Consider the following 27,045-nt stretch of genomic DNA (forward strand, 5'->3'; position numbering starts at 1 on the left):
TCAAGACCCGAACGTTGATAATCTTCTAAGCGCTCCAAGTCTGATACTGAGGTTGAGCAGCTTTCAGATAGAAATCGATTAAGTCCCGATCAACCTGTGGATGAGGATGAGGGAACTCTGCAACGTTGGAGAAGGCATGAAAGATGAACGCCTTTCGGGTCAGTGGCATGTCAAACTGAGAGTTGACAGTCTTGGAACAATTAAAAGAAATTACAGGTTCCAGCCACAAGATACTCGGTGTGTCGATGGCTTCTTTTATCATCCTCTCGAGGGTCCAAGCAGGAAAAAGAGTTTTCCTACTCTCAAGAAGGTCGTGGGCTTCCTTCTGTTTTCGTTCAGCTTCTTCAGCCTCTTTTGCCACACGAGCACTGACATCAGCCTCATTGCGTCGACTTCTACGCTTCAACAAGTCGGCAATTGTTTCTTTGTCTTCTTCCTCTTCTTCCTCAGCAATATTTTTGCCTTTGTCTTTCACACCCGAACCGGAGGCTTGGCCTACTGGAGGAGGTTCGGTAGTGTGAGTTGCCTTTGAGGAATGAGGTGGTTGGGATACAGACTCCTTCTCTCCCCCTTGTTTCGGAATGGACACGAAATCAAGTAGCCCTTCGATTTTGCTTAGTAGGGAAAGGGCGCGAGCGAGCTTCTCTGCAAGGGTACGCCTCACAGAATAGTTAAGGATAGGATCATGTGCTTCGAGGATGTTTGAGATGGCTGAGTGGACATCCGAAACACACATCTTGATAACCTCCCTTTCGGACCGAAGAGATTCAATCTCCTGTTGAGAATGGGAGAGTTGAACACTCTTGACCTTCAGAGCAGTGGTCTTCTTGGCAAGAACATCCATAAGAGAGTTCTCAGCAGCCAAATCTTCTTGGAGCTTCGAGAGACGCTCGTCTATGGTTGTGCGAAAGGCTGAGTTGTCGTCGGAAAGCGTTTGACGAAATGAAGCGAAGGACTTCAACTCAGTTGAGACAGACGTTGTCAACTGTTGAGCAATTGGTTCCAACGTAGTCTTTGCAGCATTTGCACTCTCCTGTAAAGACTTTAACAGGGAAGAGGCATCAGAAAATAGTTTATCGACTTTTTCGGTCGCAGCCTGACAGGCTTTTGTTGAGGCGTCGATGGCGGAGGTTGCAGAAGCAATGGAATCTTGCTGAGCCTTAGAGAAAGCGTCAACAATCTTCTGAACTGCATCTTCAGAAAGGGATGACTGAGAAGTGGAAGAGGAGGCAATGAGCAAATCAACTTTGTCATGGAGCTCCTTGAGATGTCGTTTTGTAACGGGAGCATCATCATCGTCATCACTCTGAATTTGAAACGGACTATAGTAGACCGAGTCAAACGTCATATTTTCCCTGCCAAGGAATGGTTCGTCATCCTCTGAAACATGACCAAGAGAAGGTGGTGGTGGTGAAGCTGGTGGAGCTGAAGTATGGGTAGGTTCAGGTTGGGTTGTTTCGGGTATAGGTGTAGGTTCGGATGCGTTTGTGTTTTTGGGTGCTGGGGTGGTTTCGGGTGCATCAGTATGAACCCCCGTATCAGATACGTTGGCTCTAACATCTGCAGTGGATGTTGTGGTTGCTTCGGTGACTATGGGTGTTGGTATTGGGATTGAAGTGGGTGGTATTGAAGTAGTGGAAGTTATGGGGGAATAGAAATAGGAATGGTTCTAGGTGGGGAATTAATGGGAGAAGTAGAGACATGAACCTCTGGAGTAAGAGATCTGGGTGGAGTGTTGCCTCGTGGAGAATCGTCAGAATCCGAACTCTCACCCTCAGACTCGCTTGAGGAGGAAGCGATGATCAGCTTTCGCTTGGGCTGAGTTTTTCGGCGCTTTGGCTGCGGAGACTGAGCAGCCTTGGTTGGTTTCCTCTTCTTTGGAGAAGGGCCTTTAGCCCCTTTCGCCACTTGTTTCCCTTTATCAGCCTTCTTGCCTCTTGGAGCAGGCTTGTCGGCATCATGAATAGACTTCAACATCTCCGAAGTGAGATCCCTCAGACCAGAACGCTTGAAACCTTTGTACGTCTGGATAATCCGGCTATCAGCAGGAACATCTCCATACATGGTTTCCGGAATTGAATCGTTGAATGGAAACTTGGAAGCGTCTGAGATAATGATCTTCGTGGTATGGAATGTACCAATCGAAGACATTAGAGCACCAGCGACAATGGGGACATGGTACTTGTCCATCACCCATTTCGTGACCAAAGTCCAGAACCTGGCGTAAGAAATTTCAGAATGCCTGGATGTAGAGGAGAGACTCTGGATGAGTTGTTGCCACAGAATAGACCCATAATCCATGTTGATGCCATTGTAGACACCATACATTATTGACAAGAACAACCGACTGGCACCATTAGATCCAGCGCTGCGTTCAGATAACCCTTTGAATAGAACAGTGAACATCCCGTTCCACTGTGGCGGTAGGCACGACTTCTTGAACTCCGCGACTGAAGAAAGCACCTCTGTATAACTCATGTTGTAAAACATGTTGAACAAATGCCCCATTGGAATCGATTATGGGTTAACCCTCGAGGAATCAGGTTCAAACCCTAACAGCGAGCAAAATCTTTGCTTTGAAATCGAGGCCTTGTGCTGAAAAATGTCAAAGAAAATTCTATCAACGACTTTGTCGTAGTGAGCAGTCGCAAAGATTTGCGACAAGAACTCCATCGGAACGGATTCAGCTCTTGTAAGTGCAGGAGCAATCAGAGAAAACTTCAAACACTCGATAATGGGGAACATGAAGGCATCGTAAACATGAGGAGATAAATCGATGATAAGGCTTTGTTGTGGGCGAATGGGCAGTATGTGGGATGTTGCGTGAACGGAAGATGAATCTGCCATTGCTTGAAGAAAGTGGAGAACATGATGAACAGTGAAGGATCAAGGATTTCTTTCGCTTTGGGAATTTTAATTGCAGTAAAGAGGTAAACGGTGGAGGATGTTGCCTTTTATACTTTGGGGTAAGGAGAGAGAAAAATCTTCCCAAATCTTCTATCGAAAAACGAAGAGTTTTCCGGAGATGACTGATGCGTGACAGTTGGGGTAGCCGATGATCACGCATGAGAGAGAGTGTCAGATCCCTAAGAACACGCCTCCCATCAAGCGCCGTTTGGATATGAACCGTTTCAGATTCACACGCGCCCTTCTTGCGTCGTTTGGAGATTAAACTTTTCTGATTCTCATGCATTCCCTTTTAGCGCTGTTTGAAATCAAATCGATTAGACTCCCGCCTGAGTCAGCAATTCGTCATCTTATCCCTTTAAATTGTAACGGCATCTTTTGAAAAATACCGCCACGTGGATTAAAATCAACCACAGCCTTTAATCGACTGCCAATCCAAGAAAAATGCCTTGTAATTAATAGAACCTGAATTTTGGAAAATCAAAGATTTTCGTGCTTAGGGTGTAAAAGAAAAGAAATAAAGCAATAATTTTTGGGAAAAGTGTGATGTCAATAAAGACACGAAACAGATGATCCCGGGCACGAATCTCTTCCTTCAAAGTCAAGAGAGACCTTAAAGTGTTGGTGTGGTTTCCCGTTGAATGACGATCAAACACTTGTTAAGAAGTGTTGAAAGGCTTCTTTTAATTAGGCTTATTAGGGTGGCTTTCGCTTCGATTCAACATTCCTAATCTTGATATAAGATAGAAAGTGAACGAAGTACTTGTGAGACCGGTGTAGTCTGTTGAACAAGTAGGTTGGGAATAATTTAAACTGGTTGGGAATATAAAATAAATCTCATCAAAAATTTAAAACTGGATCCCAAGGGAAGAAATGTTATGGGTGTTAACAATTTCATAGGAATCACACAAAAGAAAATTTGAGATTTCAATGAGGTACATCCATCAATTCAATAGTGAAAACTAGAACAAATTAATTGTTCATCGTCAATTCGTATTGGGTATTGAATTTTGGGTTTCACTTAGCTCGTAGTAACATGAAACTAAGATCATAAACACAGAAATTGTGTAACCATAAACCTCAGTGGTAATTTCTGAGAGTCTCAAGGGTTACTGTTGTGAAACGAAAGTGATGGAGAAATGCAATTTAGATGGTGTAAGAAAACAAAGTACCTCTGCTGTGAAAAACTGGACCAAGCAGAAGACTCTTATCTCATGTGAGAAGAGAGTTAGGTAGCTCATGATTAGAATAAATAAGAAAGCCTAATTGGGAAGACAAGGTTTGTTTATACCAAGTCAGTAAGGCCTATTATTCAGAATCAAGTGAGGTTTTGGACACATATAGCAGCATACTTCTAGGGACACTTAGCTAATTCAATAATTTCCCCATAAACGAACACACACATAAAATTAAAGCCAAAAAGAAAATAAAGAACAAAATATTTTTGGAGTTTTTGAATTTATAAAAAAAATATTTTTGGAGTTTTTATGAATAAATAAAAGATGAAATAAAAAAAAGAAAAGAAAATTATTGAAAAAAAAATTGGAAAAAATAATTTAAAAAAAACTTTGGAACCGAACCCGAGCGTTCGGTTTATTTCGGTTGTTAAAAACTTTGGAACCGAACCCGAGCGTTCGGTCTATTTCGGGTAATAAAAATTTTGGAACCGAACCCGAACGTTCGGTATATTTCGGTTGTCAAAGAAAATAGATTTTCAAAAAGAGAATAACTTTGATAGTAAAATAAATGCAATTGGAGCAAGTATACATAAGATCTACAACCAAGAAAACTACCTTTGATTGATGAGCGAAAAGCAGATTATTCAACCGAACCCGAGCGTTCGGTTCATTTCGGTACATTAGTACAAGACCCGAACCCGAACATTCGGTCTATTTCGCTTCTTACTTTTGAGTTTGAGAGGTAATGTTTGGTATTGACTCCGATTCCATCATACCTAGCCCTTGTAGAATTTTGTTGAACGATGCTTCAAGAAGAGCTTTGGTGAAGATGTCAGCCAGTTGATCAGTGGTTCGAACAAAATGAATTTCGACGTTCCCATCTTCCACATGATCTTTAATGAAGTGATACCTCAGTGCTATGTGCTTAGTCTTCGAGTGTTGCACTGGGTTATGACAGATCCTAATTGCACTTTCTGAGTCGCAATATAGTGGGATCTTTTTCATATTGAGTCCATAATCCCGGAGTTGACTTTGGATCCAAATCACTTGAGAAGTACAAGAGGCAGCTGCAATGTATTCCGCTTCAGCTGTAGATAAAGACACATAGGTTTGTTTCTTCGATTGCCAACTAACTAACTTCCCATCTAGGAATTGGCAGCCTCCCGTGGTGCTTTTCCTGTCTAGTCCACAACCTCCAAGGTCTGCATCTGAGTAGGCTTGAACGAAGAAGCCTGAGTTGGAAGGATACCATAGGCCTAAAGAGGAAGTTCGCTTGAGATAACGGAGTATGTTCTTCACTGCAAGCATATGAGGTTCACGCGGATTCGCCTAAAATCTAACACAGTAACAAACAGAGAACATGATATCAGGCCTGCTAGCAGTAAGATACATCAGTGAACCGATCATCTGGCGATATAGCGTAATATCAACTGCTGGCTTATCCAATTATGGAGTAAGCTTGGTGCCGAATGCCATTGGAACTTTAACCTTTGAATCTCCCATCATGCCAAATTTTGCAAGGAGAGTCTTCGTGTAAGCTTCCTGATTAATAAAGATGCCTTCGGGTCCCTGTCTAATATTTAAACCAAGGAAAAAGTTAATTGGACCCATTGAGCTCATTTCAAATTTAGTCTCCATCAGCTTTCTGAATTCAGCCGTTAAGCTAGGATTCATTGAGCCAAAGATGATATCATCAACATAAATTTGAACAATCATAAGGTGGTTACCTTCCTTCTTACGAAAGAAGGTTGGTTCAACCGAACCTTGTTTGAATTTGGACATCTTTAAAAACTTGGTTAGCGTTTCATACCAGGCCCTCGGAGCTTGTTTCAGTCCATATACGGCTTTGTCCAAAATGTAACAGTGATTGGGGTACCTTTCATTGACAAATCCAGGAGGTTGCTCCATGTACACGGTTTCTTCAAGTTCTCCATTTAGAAATGCGCACTTGACATCCATTTGGTAGACCTCAAAGTTTTTGTGTGCAGCATAGGCAAGAAATATTCTAACGGATTCCAGCCTAGCAACAGGAGTGAAAGTTTCTTCATAGTCGATTCCTTCCTCCTGACAGTATCCTTTCACTACCAGACGGGCTTTGTTTCGTATCACGTTGCCTTCCTTGTCCATCTTATTTCTGAAGACCCATTTGAGACTAACAATTGAGGCATCTTGAGGAGTTGGAATGAGACGCCAAACTTTATTCCTTTCGAATTCATTTAGTTCATCTTGCATAGCTTGAACCCAATCGGAGTGATCAAGAGCAGTGTTAACTGTCTTTGGTTCAACTTTTGAGACGAAGGAGTTAAACATACAGAATTCTACTTTTGAAAATAAGGAAGTTTGTTTTGCCTTTAGTTGTGATCGGGTCAGGACCGTTTCAGAGACATTACCGACAACCTGAGAAACAGGATGATCTCTGGTCCATTTGACAAGAGGAGGGTAATTTGGATCATAAGATGGATCCAATTCAGCGTTTACCATCTCTTCTAGTTTAGATTGACTATCATAGTCGTAAGACATATCTGCATTCTCCCCCTCGATAGATAAGCTTTCAGGTGTGTCTTGAGTTTCTGGAGCTATAGGAGTTTCGTGCGGTGTTGAGCTTTCGGGTACCACTGGACTTTCGGGTGCAGATGAGCTTTCGGGAGCAGCTGGAGAATAGTTCTCCCCCTCAACATGTGAGCTCGCCTGTGATGACGAAGATGTGCCCTCCCCCTCAACTGAAGTATCGTGCTGTGGAGGGTCGTCAGAACTTGATCCTCCTTCATTCATTCTCTTTGCAGTATCTTCGATGAGTTGCTTCAGATGATCTACTTTGTTTTCTGCTACACTCGCTTCTGAGAGAGTTGCCTTCTCTGGTTCATCAAATAACTCGATGAACTTCTCAAATAGGTTTGCAATCGAGGCTGTGACTTGGCCTGTGTGAGAAAAGATTTCTCCAACTGTGTCTTCTTTGGCCTTAAGCTTTTTGACATAGTTATCATCAAAAGTCACATAATAGGTTTCTTCTATTTTCCTCGAGCGCTTGTTTAATACCCTGTAGGCTTTATAAGTGAGAGAATAGCCCAAAAATATCCCTTCATCGGCTTTGACATCGAACTTGTTACGATGTTCTCTAGAATTGAAGATGAAGCACCGTGAGCCGAATACATGGAAAAATTTGACATTTGGCTTCCTGTTGTTGATGATCTCATAAGGAGTGAGAGTGAATCGCTTATTGAGATATGACCTGTTCTACGTAAAACAAGCAGCAGCAATAGCATCAGCCCAAAAATATAAAGGTAAAGAAGCAAAACTTAGCATGCTTCGGGCCGCCTCACACAAAGATCAGTTTCTTCTTTCAACAATCCCGTTTTGTTGAGGAGTGTAGGGAGCTGAGAAGTTATGACTGGTTCCTTTGTCGGCTAAGAATTCTTTATTTTTGAACTCTAGACCATTATCGCTCCTGATGTTGCGAACGACTTTCTTTAGCTGTACTTCAATCTGCTTGATAAACGTCTTCAGCTTGAGAGTCGCTTCAGATTTGTGTTTCAGAAAGAAAACCCATGTAAAACGCGAGAAATCATCAACGATGACAAGAATATACTTGCTACCGCCGATGCTTTCGATAAATGATGGACCACACAAGTCAATGTGAATTAACTCTAATGGTTCAACAACTTTAGTGTTTACAATTGATGGGTGACTTTGACGACTCTGCTTTCCCATTTCACACGCAGCACATAAATGTTCTCGATTGAATTTGAGCAATGGAAGACCTCGAACATGACCACCTGTGACAAGTTTGTTGATATCCTTGAAGTTGAGATGAGAGAGCCTTCGGTGCCACAGCCAGCTTTCGTTAGATTGTGCTTTGGATAACAGGCAGATAGTTGGATTCCCTTTGATGGGTTTGAGGTTCAGGGGAAACATTTCGCCTTTGCGCTCTGATTTGAGAATGACTCTTTTCGTTTTCTTCTCAATTATTTCCGAACCCTCATCATCGAATGAAACCTTGAGACCGGTACCTCCAACAAGCTGAGATACACTGATGAGGTTGTGCTGTAGTCCTTCAACATATGAAACCTTCCTAATCGTAAAATCACCATTTGTAATCATTCTATAGCCTTTTATGGTGCCGAAGGAGTTGTTCCCGAACTTGACATTTCCACCATTTGAAAGAGACCGAAATTCCCTCAGCTCTTCCTTCCTTCCTGTCATGTGACGTGAGCAGCCACTGTCAATATACCATTCTTCGTCAAACTGCTCGTCACTAATAACCTGCAAAAATTAAGCAGATTTAGGAACCCAAAGTTTCTTGGGTCCGCATGAGCCTTTCATAGGAACAGGAATAGTAAGAGAGATGTCAACAAGATATATTCTTTTTATTAAAGTTGTTTCATCTTTCTTTTTAATGGTGAAAACCTTAATTTTATTGGGATTTGTTACAATCGGTTTGGATTCAGGTTTAGGCACTGGGACATTGGAATGCTTTTGATCGGTTTTGACTGAGGAAACCTTCGATTTTCCTTTCAAATCTGTTGAAGATTTTGGATTTTGAGTATTAACAGAATTGGATTTAGAATGAGGTTGAGAGGAATTAGAAGAATTAGAAGAAGAAGAACGAGAGAAGTTAGACTGAGATGAGTTCTTGGCTCGAGATTTTAAGTGACCCTTTTGTTTTTGATCATTAGTGGGACCGAACCTAGATCTTTGATCTCTTGTGCTCTCGGAACCAAACCTCTGCTTTCGGTAGATAGGGTTTTCTGAACCGAACCTTTCTCTTCGGTTGTTATGACTTTCTTGTGACCTAACAGTGTTTTTCTCTGACTTTAAATTTCTGTCATGATAAGAAAAATGGGCATTTTGAGATCGCCAGAACTGTTTTCTTTCATAGAGATTCTTCTTGTATCTCTGATTCCTTTGCTGTTTCTGATTTCTCACCTGCTTCGGCTGACGATGGACATTCGCTTTTTGTTTTTGCTTTCTGTCAGCAGGTTCACTTTGAACTGACGAAGTTTCGCTTGAAGGAGTGACTTCTTTTGCAGGAACTCCTTTTTCTTCAGGAACATCTTTTGTACCACTAGTACTTGGCACGTCGAAGCTATCAGGCTTGTTCAAAGGCTCTGGCACATATCTGCCTTTGGTTTTCCATGAAGTCCTTTCTGACAGACCAACTGTTTCGTCAGCATTGTCGATAGGAGCAGACCAGAAGAACTCATCGCAACCATCAGCATTGTCTTCGTTTACAATATTTGTGAGTTCGGTTGTCTGATGTTCTGTTACGCCTGTGACTTTATACACCTGATTTGGAGTTGTTCTCACCTTTTGGTATACAACAACCTTTTCTTCAAGGATCGGGGACTTTTGTTGGGATAGACGAGCAAACTCCACAGAATTTTCTGAAATAAGATTTTTGTGGTTTTTGGGTTCGCTCTTGACAAACTCTGAACAGTCAACTGTGTCTTCAATAGAAATTTCACTTATATCATCGTCCTCATTGAGCTCAGATGCATTTTCAACATCAATTTTATTTTCTGAGCTCAGGTTGGCATTCAATGAGTCAAACTTTTGTATGGTTTCGGTTCTTAGTTTTAGTTTATCATTTTCATCCAAAAGATTTTTCAGCATGTCTTTATGGTCCTTGGACTTTATGAAAGATTCGATTTTGTCTAGACCATACATATATGTCAGATTAACATCCTCAGACGAAACAACACTTTCACAGTTATATGCTTCAGCGTCAATTTCATCCTCCTTAAACTCAAGGAAGGGCAAAATCATGCGATGAATTTTCTGCCCTATTTCACAGTTTAAATGAAGTTGAGTAATATTAGTGTAAAGACGCTTAGCAATTAAACAAAAGACATTTCTCTGTTTTAAAAGTTTTAAATTGTCTCTTTGTAAATAAATGTTTTCATCCTTGGATTTGATTAACTCCGACTCCTTTAGCTCGATCCACATCCTTCGTTCCTCACTCTTTGAAAATACCCTGCTTATTTGGTCAGTTAGGTTAGAATTGGTGACTCGTGTTTGAGTTAAACTGCTGTCTAGATGAGAGATTCTTGAATTGACATTTTTTAATTCTTTTTCATATGAACTTTGTGGGACTTTGAATGAAACAAAAACTGATTGTACCTTCTTGATTAATTCATCAAGCTCGTTAAACTACACGCTGAGAGGTTTTGCTGTGAAGCACAAGTCCTCTCGCTCCTTTGTGTCTTCATTCCCACCATCTGTGTTGTATCCCCTCATCTGAGACACGTCTGACACCATTAAACACTTTCCACCGCTCCCTTCACCTTTTGCAACATAGGCTTTTCCATGAGATGGCTTCCTAACTTCATCGTCTTCAGAATCGGTTGACCAGACTTCCACGCCACCGAACTCATCATCCGCTACCGAACCCTGCACAATTAAAGCATTCATAGAGGGGTTAGCAGTGGATTTCTTTCTTTTGATCTCTTCCAGCTTTTTCAACAGCACAGTTTCTTCGTCTTTTTCCTCATCCTTTTCTGCCATTTTCTTGAGAACACAATCTTTGGCATAGTGGTTCTTTCCTCCACAGTAATAGCAGCTCACACCCAAATCTCCTTCAGCTTTCGGTTCCTTCTTTGGTTCTTCTGCTTTCGGTTCTTCCCTAACCTTTTCAGAACTGTAACTTCCCTGCCAATTTCGGTTCTTATTTGTAGGGAACCTTTTCTTGATGAACCTTTTTGGGTTTGAGACCATCATTGCATAGTCTTCAGAGGTAAGGTCATAATCCTCTAGGTTGAGGTCTTCATCTTCCATCACAGTTTTGCTTTTGGACAGAAGGGCCAATGATCCCAAGCTTGAAACCACATTTTTCTCCTGTAACACAATCTTTTCTTGAGATTTCAAAATCCCTACCAGTTTCGCCAAAGAGTAAGATTTGAATTGCTCATGCGCTTTAACAGTGGACACAACCGCTCTCCACTCAGATCTGAGACCGTTCGAAAATGTAACCTTTTGTTCAATCAACTTCCTTTCAATATCATGTTTAATCATCTTACTAAGAAGATGATTGAAGCGATCAAACGTCTGAGTTACAGTTTCTTCAGGACTCTGCTTGAATTCACCAAATTCGGACAAAAGCAAGGTTTGAATGGAATGCTCGAGATCTTCGTCCGTAGAATATAACTCTCGCAGCCGATCCCATATTTCTTTGCCAGTGCTACATGAACTCACTAGCCTGAAAGTGTCAGATTGAAGAGCGAATCTGATTAGTCTCAATGCTTTAATATTGCACTGAAATTTATCTTTTTCGTCTTGAGCAATATCTTTAACGTCTTTCAAAAGATCATTATACTCCTTCTGAGTTTTAATAATTCTTGAAGTTTCTGAATGAGCGAATGGTCCGGATACGATTGCTTCCCAGATGAGATATCCATTGTCCTCAGATCCGATGACATAATCTTCAAAGTGATGTGCCCAGACCTCGTAATCTTGGGTGTAAAGGATGGGAATCTTTGTCGTTGATCCAATGATGTTTGAGATGTTGATGGGATTGGATTGTGACTCGTCCATGCTTGATCGAATAACCTGTTTAAAAGATCAGACTTGTAATATATTAAATTAGGGCAACACAAATAAATGTTGAGTTACGTCAATTATGGGATGAGGACTCAATAAATATCAGTAAATGCGGAATAACCCTAATCGCAACCTTTTTCACAGAAAAGAAGTGTATGAATTACACAGCCTCCTGCTCTGATACCAATTGATAAGATATTAAATAAACTTGAAGATCGATTAGATCTTTGTAACAGGTATTACGATGAACACAAAATAGTAAATAAGACAAGTATGGATCAAAATATGTCGAATGATTAATTCAAACAATCCTCAGCAGAGCTCGACTAAGAACTTCCGCTGTAGAGGACTTAGGGTTACAAGAACGATAATAAACTCCTGAATAATGCTCTGATCTATCTTTTCTATCGTTACTATCGTTTTTCTAAGATGCATGCAAGCACCTATATTTATAATAAACCCTACTATACTCACGGATGGACAGGCCCATACCGGAGATACAAAAACGGACTAGCTAACGAGCCCAATAGATGCAACACATAATACAAAACACGACCTAGCACTTTCAATGATAACCACACTTCTACTCCTCTAACTAAGGAGGAAATAACCAATGAAGCACACTTTCCGTATGGAAAACCTGTTGTGGTTATGCCAAAAAATATTGAGGTGAATGATACTAATGCTTCAACTTCATGTGCAGGTAAAGTAGTGGAAGATGAGAACAAGGAGAACATAATTAATTCTAGTTTTGTTGATTCTGCTGATTGTCAAACCAATACCTCCTTGAACTCTGAATCTATTGCTTCTAATTTTGTTACTTCTAACAAACCTGCTGTTGAGAAATACAGGCCACCAAAACAAGCGAAACAGACTGCTTGCTGCAAGTGTGCATGTGAGAACAATCAGAGACAAGGCATGGGCATGCTACCGGGGATAAACAGAAACAATTTCTACGTGAAGAAACAGACATTTGTTCACTTTGGAACACCTGGACACATTGCCATAAATTGCCCATATCGTGCGTACGTTCCCTACTATGCACAAGGGTGGCAAAACGCGCCAAGAGGAAAATTATCCAAAAGAAACCCTTCGAGGTCACAATCGCGCAATGGTGACTGGAATGCCAAGAAGGGCAAGAATCAAACTCCTAATGACAAAAAGGGTATGCCGGCCAAGAAGTCAAATTCAAGAGATGCTCCAGTGAAACCAAGACCGGTTAGGTCAAAGTCATCTCGGTGATCGGCTTCATGTTCTAAAGCAAGTGATACGACATCCATCCGATCAAACAAGAAATGGGTTAAACCCGAATACTGATGGGTACCAAAGGTTCATACTCCCAAAACATCTAATGATTCTAACATTTCGTCATCATCTGTTTGTGATAAACATGATATGTCATGGGAGAGAGTACCTTGCCCAGATGATAACAGTCAACCCAGCTTTAAACTAGATTGGGTTCCTAAGGCCAACTAATCTCACACTCTGTGTTGGAGCAGAAATTGAAGGAATATCATCAGACTCTGGTTTGTTGATAGTGGCTGTTTCTAACACATGATAGGGGATATCTCTCTAATGCACAACATTCAGAACTTTGTTTGAGAGTATGTGTCCTTTGCGGGAAAGGAAGAAAGAAGAGGATCACAAATGGGGGTTGTGCTTAACGATGTGAAAAAATTTCGGATCTGTTCTGAGATTGAAATATGCTTGCTGTTCTCAGATTATTCAGATGCGTCTTCACTTGTTGAATTTTGGTTTGAAGTCTTTCGATACTCCTGAGTTTTATTCAAATCATTTGTTTCAAAGACAAAATTTATTTTTTGTTTGTTTAAATTTGCACATTTATTATATTTCTTCCCATGCTCAAAACCAGGGGGAGAAATTAAAATTTTAAAAATTAAAAAAAAATTATAAAATCAAAAAAATACAAAAAAATGTTTTCTTTTGTAAGTATTTTGGGAAGTGATATTAAGCATGAGTGATAACAGGCGGTCTAAACTAGTGTAAGGTACTGAAGATGAATTGTCTAGACTCTGTGTTCAATGTGCTTGTAGGCACGAAGGATTTGACAGTGTGGATTTAGATAGGATCATTTGGACTGACCATATGACACTCGGGTAGATTGAGCAGTGAGATAAACACGGGAGCCCACGGGATACATTAAATTAATATGCATCTAGAATGGTGGCTTAACTTTTCCAAGATGTACGGACTTATGTCCTTAATTCTGGTTCTGATAGGGCGACTGGGGGGTTCTGATAAAGTAGGTCTGTAGGAAATTATATTCTTGCTTTCTATCTGTCAGTCTGCGTGATTGGAAGAGATCCGACCTGGAATGCAACATATGCAACTCTATTTCTATGCATCTTCTTTATATATGTAATTCTTTCTATCTGTTAGTCATATGTTATCTCCTCTGCGTGATTGAAATGATCCGACCTAGAACACAACATATGCAACATTCTACCTCTCAATCTGATGCGTAAACGCTAAACAAATGGCCAGAATATGGGAGAATGGCTCAAATGAATAAACACAAAATAGGGTTCTTTTTTTTTGAAAATAGAATAATGAATGTTGCAGCCGACATTTAACCCTTTTTTTAAATAAGGTCTATTATCCAAAAGTATAGGAAAATAGATAACAAGCAAATCAATAAATAAAAGGAAACAAATAAGTACTAAATTGATAGATAATAACCCAAAGCTAGTCTTGATCGGATGCCCCTGCATCATCCTCCCCGGCTTGAAAAAGACTAGCCTCTAACTCCATGTCGTCATCAGTAGTTGCCTCGTATGGTGATAAATCCTCAACATTAAAAGTAGCGAAAACATTATAGTGACCCGGAAGTTCAACTTTATAAGCATTATTATTAATGCGTTGTAGGGCACGTAAAGGACCATCGACACGGGGCTTTAGCTTACCAAAATGACCCCCAGGAAATCGTTATTTACATAAATTAATCCACACGAGATCGCCGTCTTTGTATATCATGCATTTCCGATGCTTGTTTGCTTGAGTTTGATACCGCTCATTGTGTCTAATAATATGGTCATGAACTTGCTTATGCAATTAATTGATTTGTGTGGAATGGTCCTCCCCTTCATGACTAACAAACTCAGTCATAGGTAACTGTTTAAGAATATACGATGAAACGATTCCATTATCCGAGGTGAAACTAGATAATAAGTTAAGATATATAGAGGAGCCTGAAGAGATCGTAAACGAAAGAACGACTGAGCTACGTAATAACGAAATCGTTATTTCATGTGAGTTATCTGCGTAAATGTTTAAGCATATACGATGAAACGATTCCATTATCCGGGGTGAAACTAGATAATTAGTTAAGATATATAGAGGAGCATGAAGATCGTAAACGAAAGAACGACTGAGCTACGTAATAAAGAAGTAGAGTTGGTGCTTGTCAAGTGGAAACACCATCGAGGCCCAAATTATACTTGGGAAAATAAGAATGAGATAAGAGCGAAATACCCCCATTTATTTTAATCGATGTAATTTCGGGGACGAAATCCTCAAAAGGATGACGTATTTGTAACATACACGATTTGAAATCGTGTTTTATAAATTTTAAAAGTGAATAATATTATGAAATATTATATAATTATGTAACGCCCGCAAATCCAGGCTAGTCAATTTAGAGGCAATAGGGGTCGAAAACGACTTTTCGACAAAAGATTATTTAGAATAAATATCTTAACCAAGTTGTAGAGTATGTCACAAGGTTTCCGTACATATAAAGAATGCCGAAATCCGAGTTATAACGAAGAAGTTATGACCCGTCGAAGTTTTACGGTAAAACCGGCACGGCACCAGGAAGCGTAAATAGTAAATTTACGATAGAGCGAGATTTAGCCTTAGCGATCTAAACGGAAGTCGTAGAATATGTTAAACTAAGAGCGTCGATAAAAAGAACGCCCAAATCTGACTTCGTATGAAGAAGTTATGATTTTTCGAAGTTTCGGAATAGCAATGTACAGCCCGAAATTCGAATATTAGATCGAGCGGTTTTTAGCCGACACGACCTAAACGAGAATCGAAGATCTCATTGAGAGTAGCGTAACGAGAAAAAGATGGGCGAAAACGGATGTCGGATGAAGAAGTTATGAGGATTTAACGGACTAATCGTGTCTCGGCCCGTTAATAATATAAACTTTAAAATCGAGCCAAAATTAGCCGACGAAGTCTAAACGAAAGTTGTAGAGTACGTTCCCACCTTCGCGTGGATATAAAGAACGTCGAAAACGGAGGTCGTACGCGAAAGTTATGAATTTTTAAAGATGGGCATGCAATTTGCGAAATCTGATGCGAGATAGATGACGTAGCCTCATCGCAGCCGTCCATCGTCGATCAACAGAGCGCCCTTCGGATCTCGCCACGTCGCCTCGCTTCGCTTTACGCCCCGCGTCGGAGTTCGGTACGCCCAGCGTACCCTCGGTCCTTATCTCTTCCGATGTTGCGAGCCAGCTGGTGCGAAGCTGGCACCCTTATCCGAGTTACGCGCCGCGTCCGAGGCTACGCCCCGCGTAGTCCGAGGACCTCCGGCCTATAAATTGAATGCGAGATTTCTCGGATTTTCACACCTTTCTTCACTCTCTCTCTAACTTCTTTCTCTCTCTAAGTGTTCTAAACATCCCCAAACCCTAGGGAACCTCCCTAGCACCCTAGGGAAGCCCCGAGGCTCCCGGAGTCCCGAAAAAAAGGAGTTTTTCGGTTTTGAAACGCCGCTCCAATTAAGTCCCGGTTTTCGATAAAATTCGCTGTAAGTGTGCTACGCTTACGCAATTTTTAATATAGCTTTCAAATAATTATAGGAATGTTATTAGGTCCTTAAAATAATTATTTGGACTATTATTATGAGTTATATCGAGTATTATTAACACTTAATAATACTCGGACTAATTAATTTGTCGCGGTTATCGTTAAACTAAACCCTAGTGGTATCGATACTAGGTTTCATCGAAGGAATATCGTTTTGAGAGTATCGAAGCGCTGTCCGAGTGCTGAGTCACCACCTAACCAGGTGAGTGCATGGTCCCTTTCATCTTACACATAGATATGAAGTATTTTATATAAACTACGTGCTATGTGTGCATATTATCTGAATACTTGTTGTCTATGTTGGATGAACGTTTTATACATGTTTTAAAGGGTTTAAACTGTATACGTATTTTATATATACGAATATGTTGGGTACGAGATGGGTAGATGAATGATGAGAGATAGAAGATGACGTGAGTATATATTGGCAGCTATAGACTTAGTGCCTATGAGACGAACACCGGTAGCTATGGACTTAGTACCTTTTAGACGTTGGTAGCTATGGATTTAGTACTTGTTGGGAATTGGTAGCTATGGACTTAGTACCTATTAGTTAGACGCTGGTAGCTAAGGATTTAGTACCTGTAGGAATTGGTAGCTATGGACTTAGTACCTGTTGAACATTGGTAGCTATGGACTTAGTACCTATTAGATAAGACTGGTAGCTATGGATTTAGTACCCGATGAATAGACTATAGCAGCTATGGAATTAGTGCTTTATGAACGAACATTGGCAGCTATGGATTTAGTGCCAGTCCTATAACCCTGGAAGTAAGGGACTTCGGAATAAACGAATGCAGGATAGATGACTCTTAGGTTAAATCCTTAAGAGTAAAGAAGATAACGGGGATGGGTAATGGGGTTAATTGTTTGATGATTAAACATAACAATTATATTATTGTGGGTTGAAAACCCTATGTACTCACCAGGTTTCCCAACCTGACCCACTCAGTTTATGTATATCACAGGTGACGAAGTGAAGTGACATTACACTGAGAGATTTAAAGAGATATAGATCACTAGTGTAAATCATTGTAAGTTCTGTTTATGCTTATGTTTCGGTATTAACGATGACATCCCAAACATTTTAAAATGAAATAAATACGTTTCTTCGAAAATGTTTTAATAACGTATTTACCATGTTTTTCTGGGAACAAATTCCGCAACCTTTTTATAAAATGAAGTACTCTGATTTTTATAAAGCATAAACAAAATCGGTCTTTTCTGGCCGTGATTTTGGGGATGTCACAAATTATGAGTATTGAATTCTAACGGATAGTTTTTACTAAATTTGAAGTAAAACTATGTTTAGAATCACTCAGAAGGTATTGGAAGTATTATGAGATTTCAATCAAATGTCAAATAGTGAAATTTAACGAAAATATAAAATTTGAAATAAGTAAAATTTTATTATTCGAAGATGTAGATAATTTCATTAGAAGCATTTAGGCGAAAACCTCATCAAAATCCGAGTTATAACGAAGATGTTATGACCAATCGAAGATCCGAGACAAAACCGGTAAACACTATTTAGCGTAAAAAGTGAGTTTTGACAAACTACTTTTTAGCCTTAGCGATCTAAACAAAAGTTGTAGTATTTGTCAAACCGAAATTTTCCATAAAAAGAACGTTCAAATCTGACTTCGTATGGGGAAGTTATGATTTTTCTAAGTTTCAGAATAGTAGTAGATAGCTAAAAACTCGAAATAACGATCGAGCGATATTTAGTCGAAACAACTAAAATGAGAATCAAAGGTCTCATCAATATTAGTACAACGGTAAAAAGACTGACGAAAATGGATGTCACATGAAGAAGTTATGATTTTTTAACGGATTTTCTTGTCCCGGTCTGATAAAAATAATAATATTAAAAATAAAGTCAAAATTAGCCGACGAAGTCTAAACAAAAGTTGTAGAGTATATTCCCGCCTACACGTGCACATAAATAACGTCAAAAACGGAGCCCGTATGCGAAAGTTATGGATTTTAGAAGTTTGGGACACAAAAACCGAGAAAAACACTAAAACCGAGAAAATTCGACCGAAGATGCGGCCCAGTGAGAAGTCGACGTGCCTCGCACCCGAAGCCGCCACCTGCCTTCCCCGTGTCCTGTCCGAAGCGCGCTATCTGGCCTTCCCTTCCTCGCATGCGAGCCACGTGCTCGCTTCTCCTTGCTTTGGATCCGAGGCTCGCACCTATATAAAGGGTGCGAGATCTCCCGACTAATTTTTACAAATTGGCACTTTTTCGCCCGTAAATTTATATTTTTACTATTTCAACTTCCCCAGAAGCCCCGAGATCATTCCCAACACCTAAAATACGCTCCGAAGTGCCCAAAGACCCCAAGAAATTTATCTTTTCGGTTTGAAGCTCAACCCTCGCAAGACCTAATTTTCAATAAGGTGTTGTTTGTTTTTTCTGAAGCAAAATGTCTGCAGTCTGCGGACCACATCTGTAGACCTCTGCAGCAGAAGAGGTGGATCAAACATTTGCAGTCTGAAAAAAGAAGACTATTTGTTTTTTTAACATCTGCAGGCTACTAAAATAAACTAAAATCTAAATAAACTGTTTTTTAACTACAAAGTGACTTTTTAATATATTTATGACTTTGTCATAAATAATTAACAAATCTAAATCAACTTTTATGTATTATTGTATAAAAATTGAAAATAAAGATGGTACAAATTAACGTATATATTTGATAAAAACCAACAATTTTGGTCGCAAAGTTATCCCTAAACATTGTAATTAGGAATCAAAGAATTTGAAATATAAATGAATGGAAATAAATTTCGATTTTTTCAATTAAATCAATTAAAAATGTGTCATAAATATTTTTTCTAAGAAATTGATGATGCTTTATTAAATAATCTTTTATAAAATTTGGCACAAAAAATATAAGAATATATTACTTTTATTTGTAAATTAGTCAAAAAAATATCATGTTTGTGTCGTCAAACTTTTTTTTTAAGTATTGTAATTTTTTTTTTTCAAATTGTTTATCACTAATAAAGTTGGAATAAATATAAATTCAAAAAATAAAATAAAAAAATAAAGTATATGTGTTTTTTAGGCTAGAAGATGTTAGAAGACTTTGGTCCACATCTGCGCCAAGAAGAGGGCGCGCAGACATTTTTAGTTCTGCAGTCTTCAAAAAAACAAACAGTCTGTGAAAGCTAATGTCTGCACGTGGTCTACGCCGCGCAGACAGAAGAGGCCAGGAAGATCTGGGGACAAAAAACAAACACCACCTAAATCTCCCAGTTTTTATAGAAGAAAGCTAATAATAGGAACAAAGTGCTGCCTAAATTACTATTTTAACCCCCGGTTATTTCACGGTGAATTCAATATATAGGAACAATTGTATGTTATGTGTTATATGTGCTATATGCTTTTCCGTGTAATTATCTCGTGTTGTTATTCCATGCTATTATGGTAGCAAAGTTATAACTTTGACCATGTGACCAGTGAAAGGACTTAGATTCACGGTGGTACTGGTATGTAGCCTCTGGCCATGTAGAGCATGTATCATAAGAGAATGACTTCTATTCTATGGCATTGGCAGAAAGTTAGATAGGGCTGAAAGCTTGAAATCCACCAAAATGTTTGATCAGAAATTGTATGTCTTCTGTGCCATTTGGGCCGAAGCGTTATTGATGTATATTAAGTATTGAAATTGTTATGTCTCATTGATTGTATATCATTGAATCAAATCGTCGATTGATATGGAAAGCATGTCACATGATTTACATATGCCTTTGTTGTTCGTTGTTCCACTTTGCTTCTACCATATTGAAGTATATATATGGCATAACGTTATATTGTATCTATTATCGAACTCACTAAGCGTCACCGTTTATCCTCTCAATGTTTAACAATTGCAGGAGATAAGTAAGCAGTATAATCATATATTGTTGGAAGATTTAGAATAGTTTATACTATTACTTTTGTATTTATGTTTATATTTGTATAAAAACTTTAATATCCTAGGTAATTTTGTAACTTATTAAAACTTAGTTGGTTTGTATCGAGTCATTTGTCATCGAAATTATCAATGTAAAATATTATTTATGAATATGCATGTAGCATGTTTTGGAGTAATAATGTTTCATTTATGAAAGTGTGGGTCTTCCACAAGGTTATATCCTTGAACAATTGTGGTAAGAAGTATATAAAAAACTTTCTGGGATTTAGCATGTAAAGGATCCATTATTATGTTATTTAATGTTTTGGGGATATGAAGTTCGTGTAAGACGAGAATCTTCTAAACCCAAGATCTACTAAATAAATATTTGTAGGATGTCCTAAAGATTGTTAAGGACATTACTTCTGTAAACCCACCAATATAAGATCTTTATTCTATGAAAGCATAGTTCTTAGAAAAGCGAGCTTCTAATGAACAAAGTGAGTGGGAGGCATATGGAACTTGAACTAGATCATGAAATTGTTGAACCTGAATTCAGAAGATTGCTTGGAACCTTGAATAATGAGATGAAATTCATGTATATAATCAAGTATGTTCTTGATTTATCTTCTTCTGTATGGTGAGACTATAAGGAGTAAGTATGTTTTCAAAGTGAAAACTAACATGGATTAAAACCTACACACATTTAAACCATGACTTGTCGCAAAAGGGTGTCATTCATAGTATTGACTATGAAGAAAGATTTATTCAAGTTTCTATGATTAGATCAATTAAGATTCAATTTTCCATGCTCACATATTATAACTATAAAATATGGCAGATGGATGTCAAAACCTCTCCTTAATGGAAACTTACTTGAAGATGTCTATAGAGTTTAGCATGAAGGGTTTTGTCAATCCATGACATCTTAATAAAACATGTGAGCTTTAGAGATCCATTTATATATTTAATGTGTTAGGAAGGCTTAATCCTGATCCTAATATGTTAACTTAATATTTACTTCTATCTGAAGTTTACGGCATTCATGATCATTGCTTCTGATCACTCATAAGCCTATCATCAGGAATATCAGAAGCTTAATTCAGAAGCAATTTTTTTGCCTTCTGACTCATCCTTCAGACAGAAGTCATACTGTGTGTTTATCTAACCTTATTCTTAAAGTGTTTGTTCTTTAGTACTCATCGGATCTTTCCATAAGAAGAAGTAAATTCAAATGTTGAAAGGTGTAATAAATAGAGTTTTTATGATTTGTCTTAAATGCTTACTCAATTTATTCTTCTAGTCTCATGAGTGGAAACAATGTTTTACTTCAAACTCACTAATGATTACATTTATTTAAAAATCATTCTCTTTAAAAAAACGAAAATTCTGTCAAATAAAAGGTATGTGTTGGTGTAACACCGCGTTTATTAAATGAATAAATAAATAAACAAATGAATCTATAGTAGCCCTAAAATCAATAATTATATAGAGGGGTGTTGGTCTTGAGGATCTAATTGTCACAATTTTAGAGATCAGGGGTTAAAAGTGTAAAATCTGGGTTCAGGTTGTAAATATTTACGAAGACAAAGGCTCCATGGTAATTGTTGGAACTTAAGTTGAAAAGAATAACAGGAGGAGGGACTAAAACTATTAACATGGCTGAAGTTTGATCATTGGACTTAAATTGAAATGGATTTGGAATGCAGAGGGCTAAAGAGTAAATTCTGGACCAATTTGAAAAGGATTTGTTAAGGGAGGGGCTGTTTAGTAAAATCCGGACTTATTTTTTAAAGGAATTCAAGGGGCAGGGTTTAAATGGCAATTTATATACTTCTTTTGAAAAGATTATGGATGGGAGGGGCTGGAAGTGTCAAAACCTTATGTAGTTGTATGGGATACAGGTTAGAACCCGTCACCCTATTACGTAGCCTATATATATATATATATATATATATATATATATATATATATATATATATGAAGTATTCCAAACCCTAACCTAAGAAGATTCAGCCGCCATCACCACCTTATGCCCCCTTCACCTTTGATTGCTGCCACCATTGTTGGATTCGGAAAAACCTTCAGTGAGTCTGCTGACGACGATGAAGAACGTCGCAAGGACGTTGTGCTCGTGAGACACTGTCACTGCTATCTTTAGTTGGTGAGAACGCCACCTCCCTTCCATTTTCGGCCCCGCCGCTCGTCGAGATCACCACCGGACGTCGTGATCAAGAGAGAGAGAGAGAGAGAGAGAGAGAACCGCTGGAGTAGGAGCTTTGAACACAGATGCATGGATGGAGAACAACGGGAGTGCTATGGCCGTTGCTTCTGTTGCTCACGGTTCCACCATCCATCTCGTTCCTTCGCCGGTGATTTGTTCCAAGCCATAACCATCGTCCGTCGCCGCTCAGATTGGTCACCAAGGGTGTTGCCAACCACTAGGACCATCGTTGCCGCCATGATACCTTAATCTGCCGCCATTAGCCACCGTGAAAGGTGGCTGTGTGTGTGTGTTGGTGTGTTTGTGTTCATTTCTGCAGTGAGAGGGTGTTGTGTGGGTGTTTAGTTGGCCGGAAAAGCCACCGTCACCATGTACCACCATGTGTGTGTGTGTTTATGTTAGTTAGTGTGTGTGCTTATTTTTGGATTTTACGTTTGTAAACTGTAATCATGTTGGAATGATGAAAAGGAAAACTCAAACCACCAACGTGAGGTGGTGGTTGCAACCTCCTGCCGCCACCAAACGCCGTGTTGGGAGGCGGTGTGCTTTAGCTCACATGTAGTTGATTTTTGGATGCTTAGACAAAATGGACTAGAAACCCTAACCACCACCGTGAGGTGGTGGCCGCCGCCGTTGACCCCCACTACCCGAGGTGGTAGTGGGTGGTGCCCAACTAGTGAAACCCTAATGGGCCTAATGAAACTATAACGGATCTAAGGATTTAGCTTTTCGGCCTATTGGGTTGGGCTTGGGTTGGAAACCCTAATTAGGGTTTAGAAAACCCTAATTTTGGAATCATTGGCTTAGACTTATCGGGACCCATGTTTGGGCCATTGGAATTAGACTATATATTAAGCCCGATTACACCATATGATTTTTCTAGTAGAGTGGTGGACTCAATGGATTAAGTCCTTAATGGGTTAAGTAAGAAACACTTAACCCTAATTGTCATTTTATGTGAAACCCTAATTTCACTTGGGCTTATTGTTGGGCCTTTCTACTGGGCTTTGGTGATTGGGCTATTAATGGGCCATCCAAAATCAAGCATATGGACTAGAATAATTTAATGGGCTTAAGGGTAGGGCCTATGTAATGGGTTTAGGCCCAATTTGGAAAATTGGGCCATAAATGGGCCATAATTGGGCCTTGATGATTATGAGATATTGGACCATTGTAATGCCACATGTTTGGACTGAAATAAATGGTTGGGCCTTTGATTAAGACCATGTAAAGGTTTGTGCCCAATTTGGAAAACTGGGCTATATGTTGGGCTTTGATTCATAGTTTAACTTTTGGGCCTTTGGATTGGGCCTTGAGTTTAATCAAGCTAAGATAGGGGTAAAGCAGTCTTTTACCCCAAGCTTGGAATTATGATTTTTGTGTTGGAACCCAATTATTAATTAGGTGTTGTTTTGATATTGACAGTTCGGGAAGTTGTCAACCAACAACCAAGGTTTCGTCTGCGGGACTTCAGTAGTGTGAGGTGAGTTACCTTCCAGTAGAAGGGTCTACGGCCATTATGTCGGCCCACTAGTAGGCATTGTTTGATAGATGATTGTCTTTTTGATAATTATCTAGGGGTGAAGTAGTCACTGGTTACCGGTCGACATGACCGAAAGGGTAGGCCAACACCCATATATGATGGGCAGTATGTGATTTATGTTTATATGTTATGGTTTTATGTGGTAGTGGTAGGGGTGAAATAGTCCCCGATTACCGGTTAAAAGATACCGAAGGGGAGGCCAGCTCCCGGTTACCGGTTGAAAGATACCGAAGGGGTAGGCCAACACCCAAATATGCTAGGCAGTTACCAGTTGAAAGATACCAAAGGGGTAGGCCAACACCCAAATATGCTAGGCGGTTACCGGTTGAAAGAGACCGAAGGGGTTGGTCGGGCACCCATATATGCCTGACAGTATGTTATTTGTATGGTATGTAGTATGATGAGGCAACTCACTAAGCTTCATGCTTACGATTTTCAGTTTTGGTTTCAGGTACTTCGTTTTCAAAGGAAAGGAGCCGACTCGATCGCAGCGCATCACACTATGTTTTCCGCACATGAGATCTTTGGGATTACACTCCGATATTATTTTTATGATAACATGTTTGACTATTGACACTTTGGTTTTGACATGAGTTGTTATTATGGATGTTTTTATACTTATGGTTTTATAAAAACTTATTTAAAAATGAAATTTCTGGTCTTGAAATTTGGGATGTTACAGTTGGCTTTAAAATGTTTTCTTTTTCCCTAAGGGTGGACCCTCTTTTTCTAATAAACAAAAGACAACCAGTTAATTTTCACATCAATTTGGGTTTTAAAACATCGAATACCGAATCACTCAAGTTACATTTAATGATCCTACCATTATCGTTAAATGTGTCGCACTTATTGCTTCTTTTAAAAGGAAAATAATTTTTTTATTGAACGTGACGGTTCATGATCATACCCGGTCAATCCAAAACCCATATATAACCTTTTTCTCTCACATGATTTCACTTACCTCTAAAAAACTCCTTTGTTTTCTTAAACTGCAAAAGTTCTCTTGTCACTCCTTCCTCTTCTCTTTCAATGGCGAAATTTGGAACTTCTTCCAAAAATCCTGGTGCCTCCTCTAAATCAAAACCGATCTACAAGACCGCCTCTTGCAACCTTCAAGCAGTACTTGATGCTTCACTGTATGACCCAATTCTCGCGCCACTCATTGAAGCCCTAAAGCACCATGCTTTATTCATTCCTCTCGCCATAAACACCTTAAATGTTCTTTTTTCTTACCTTATCAAAGCCCATGATATTGCTGAGGTTGATGATAATCTTGATCGATTCCAACTCCAACCGGTCAACAACGACGCTGTGTTTCACACAAAACACATCTTTCTTGAATCCATTAGACTCCCTAGGTCTGCAACTCGCTCTCGATGCGATACTTCATCCACTGCTCAAGTCTTTCGCAAGATTCTAGATATTGGTCACAAACCTCCACTTGAAAGCACCAACAATATCAAGAAATCAAGGCTTCCAATCACTTGGAACTTTGTCATCCACATTATCATTCGCTACCTCACCGGCAAGACTGGAGGAACTGATTAAATCAGCACTTCTTGGTTGCAAATTCTTTTGGTAATCATCATATGAAGACCATTAGACTATGCTACTTGCTTATGGAACGATTTCAAGGAGTACATTGGTACTCGAAAGACAGATATCCTACATGCTTATTTCTAGGTCGTCTTCCTAGATTCTCTTTACAACGCTTCCAGGATACCAGTTGACGAATCCCTAGAAATGGTGGAAACTTGTCAAATGAAGAGATTTACGATTCTTGATCAAACCGAATTTGGGACCTCCAAACGATTACCAACTACACTTCTAGATCTCATTCCAAAAGATTCAGCTATTCTTGCCAAACGTATTCAGGATGCGGATTTGCCAGAACTGGATCATCCTACCCCATCCTCAACAAGAACTTTACACAAAGCCTCTAGGTCCGAATTTGTCGCTACTCCTCTGAAGATAAAACAAGTACCAAAAAAGAAGAAAGCTGACAAGAAACGCAAGGACTTAACTATTTCTCCTCCTCCCAAAAGGAGTATCCTATCGCATACCACAAACTCCCAAAAGTATGGGGGTGATAATACACCTCCTGTCGGGTCAGAGGAACCTAAAGTTATCCATTTGTCTCCTCAAGCAAGAGATGTCTCAAAAGTAAAAGGGGTAAAGTTTTCTTCCACGACCGCTCCCTCTTAAAAGGGTACCGGCAAAACTTCGTCCACTCATCCCCACATTGACAATCCTTTAGGTAAAGTTCTTTGTTAATCATGAAATAATATCTTATTCATTTTTGCACACACTTCACTTCTGAAGCATCTACTTTGGATACAACTTATGCTTCCAAAACAATGGATATATCCATAGGAAATCCTTTCAGGACTAACATAAACACCATCCTGCAAGAGTGGCTAAATAGGTACCTCGATGTCTATCTATGCTTGAACAAAGTTCTAAGGAACAGTTGGTTTGTATGTGTATGTGTGTGTTTACTTAATAAGGATTTTCTCATAGTAAAATTATCTCTTAATCTTGCAAATCGTGTGAAATCTCCTGATCCTATATGATCCATTAAGAAAACAATAATCATTGCTGAGAAATTAAGGAATGAAAAAGAGTTCAAGGCTATAGATGAACTAGCAACATCAAAAATAAACTTATGCACAACAAAAGAAACCTCGACATGATCTAATGGAGAAGAAGGAAAAAGAACAGAGTGAACAAGAAGCTGTAGAACTCAAATATGCTGAAGAAAAGTTAAGGCAGAAGCCTAGAGTGCCCGAATTAAATCTCTCACTCAAGAGCTCCTGAAGAAACAAGCTGCGTATAATCCTCATTCACCTCCAAAGACCTCTACAACGCTCAAGTCATCTTCAAAAACTTTGTCTAGAACAATGCTCATCTCAAGAGA

This window comes from Lactuca serriola, chromosome 2 (assembly GCF_051521515.1).
Source record: "Lactuca serriola cultivar US96UC23 chromosome 2, Lser_US96UC23_V15, whole genome shotgun sequence".
NCBI lineage: Eukaryota > Viridiplantae > Streptophyta > Magnoliopsida > Asterales > Asteraceae > Lactuca > Lactuca serriola.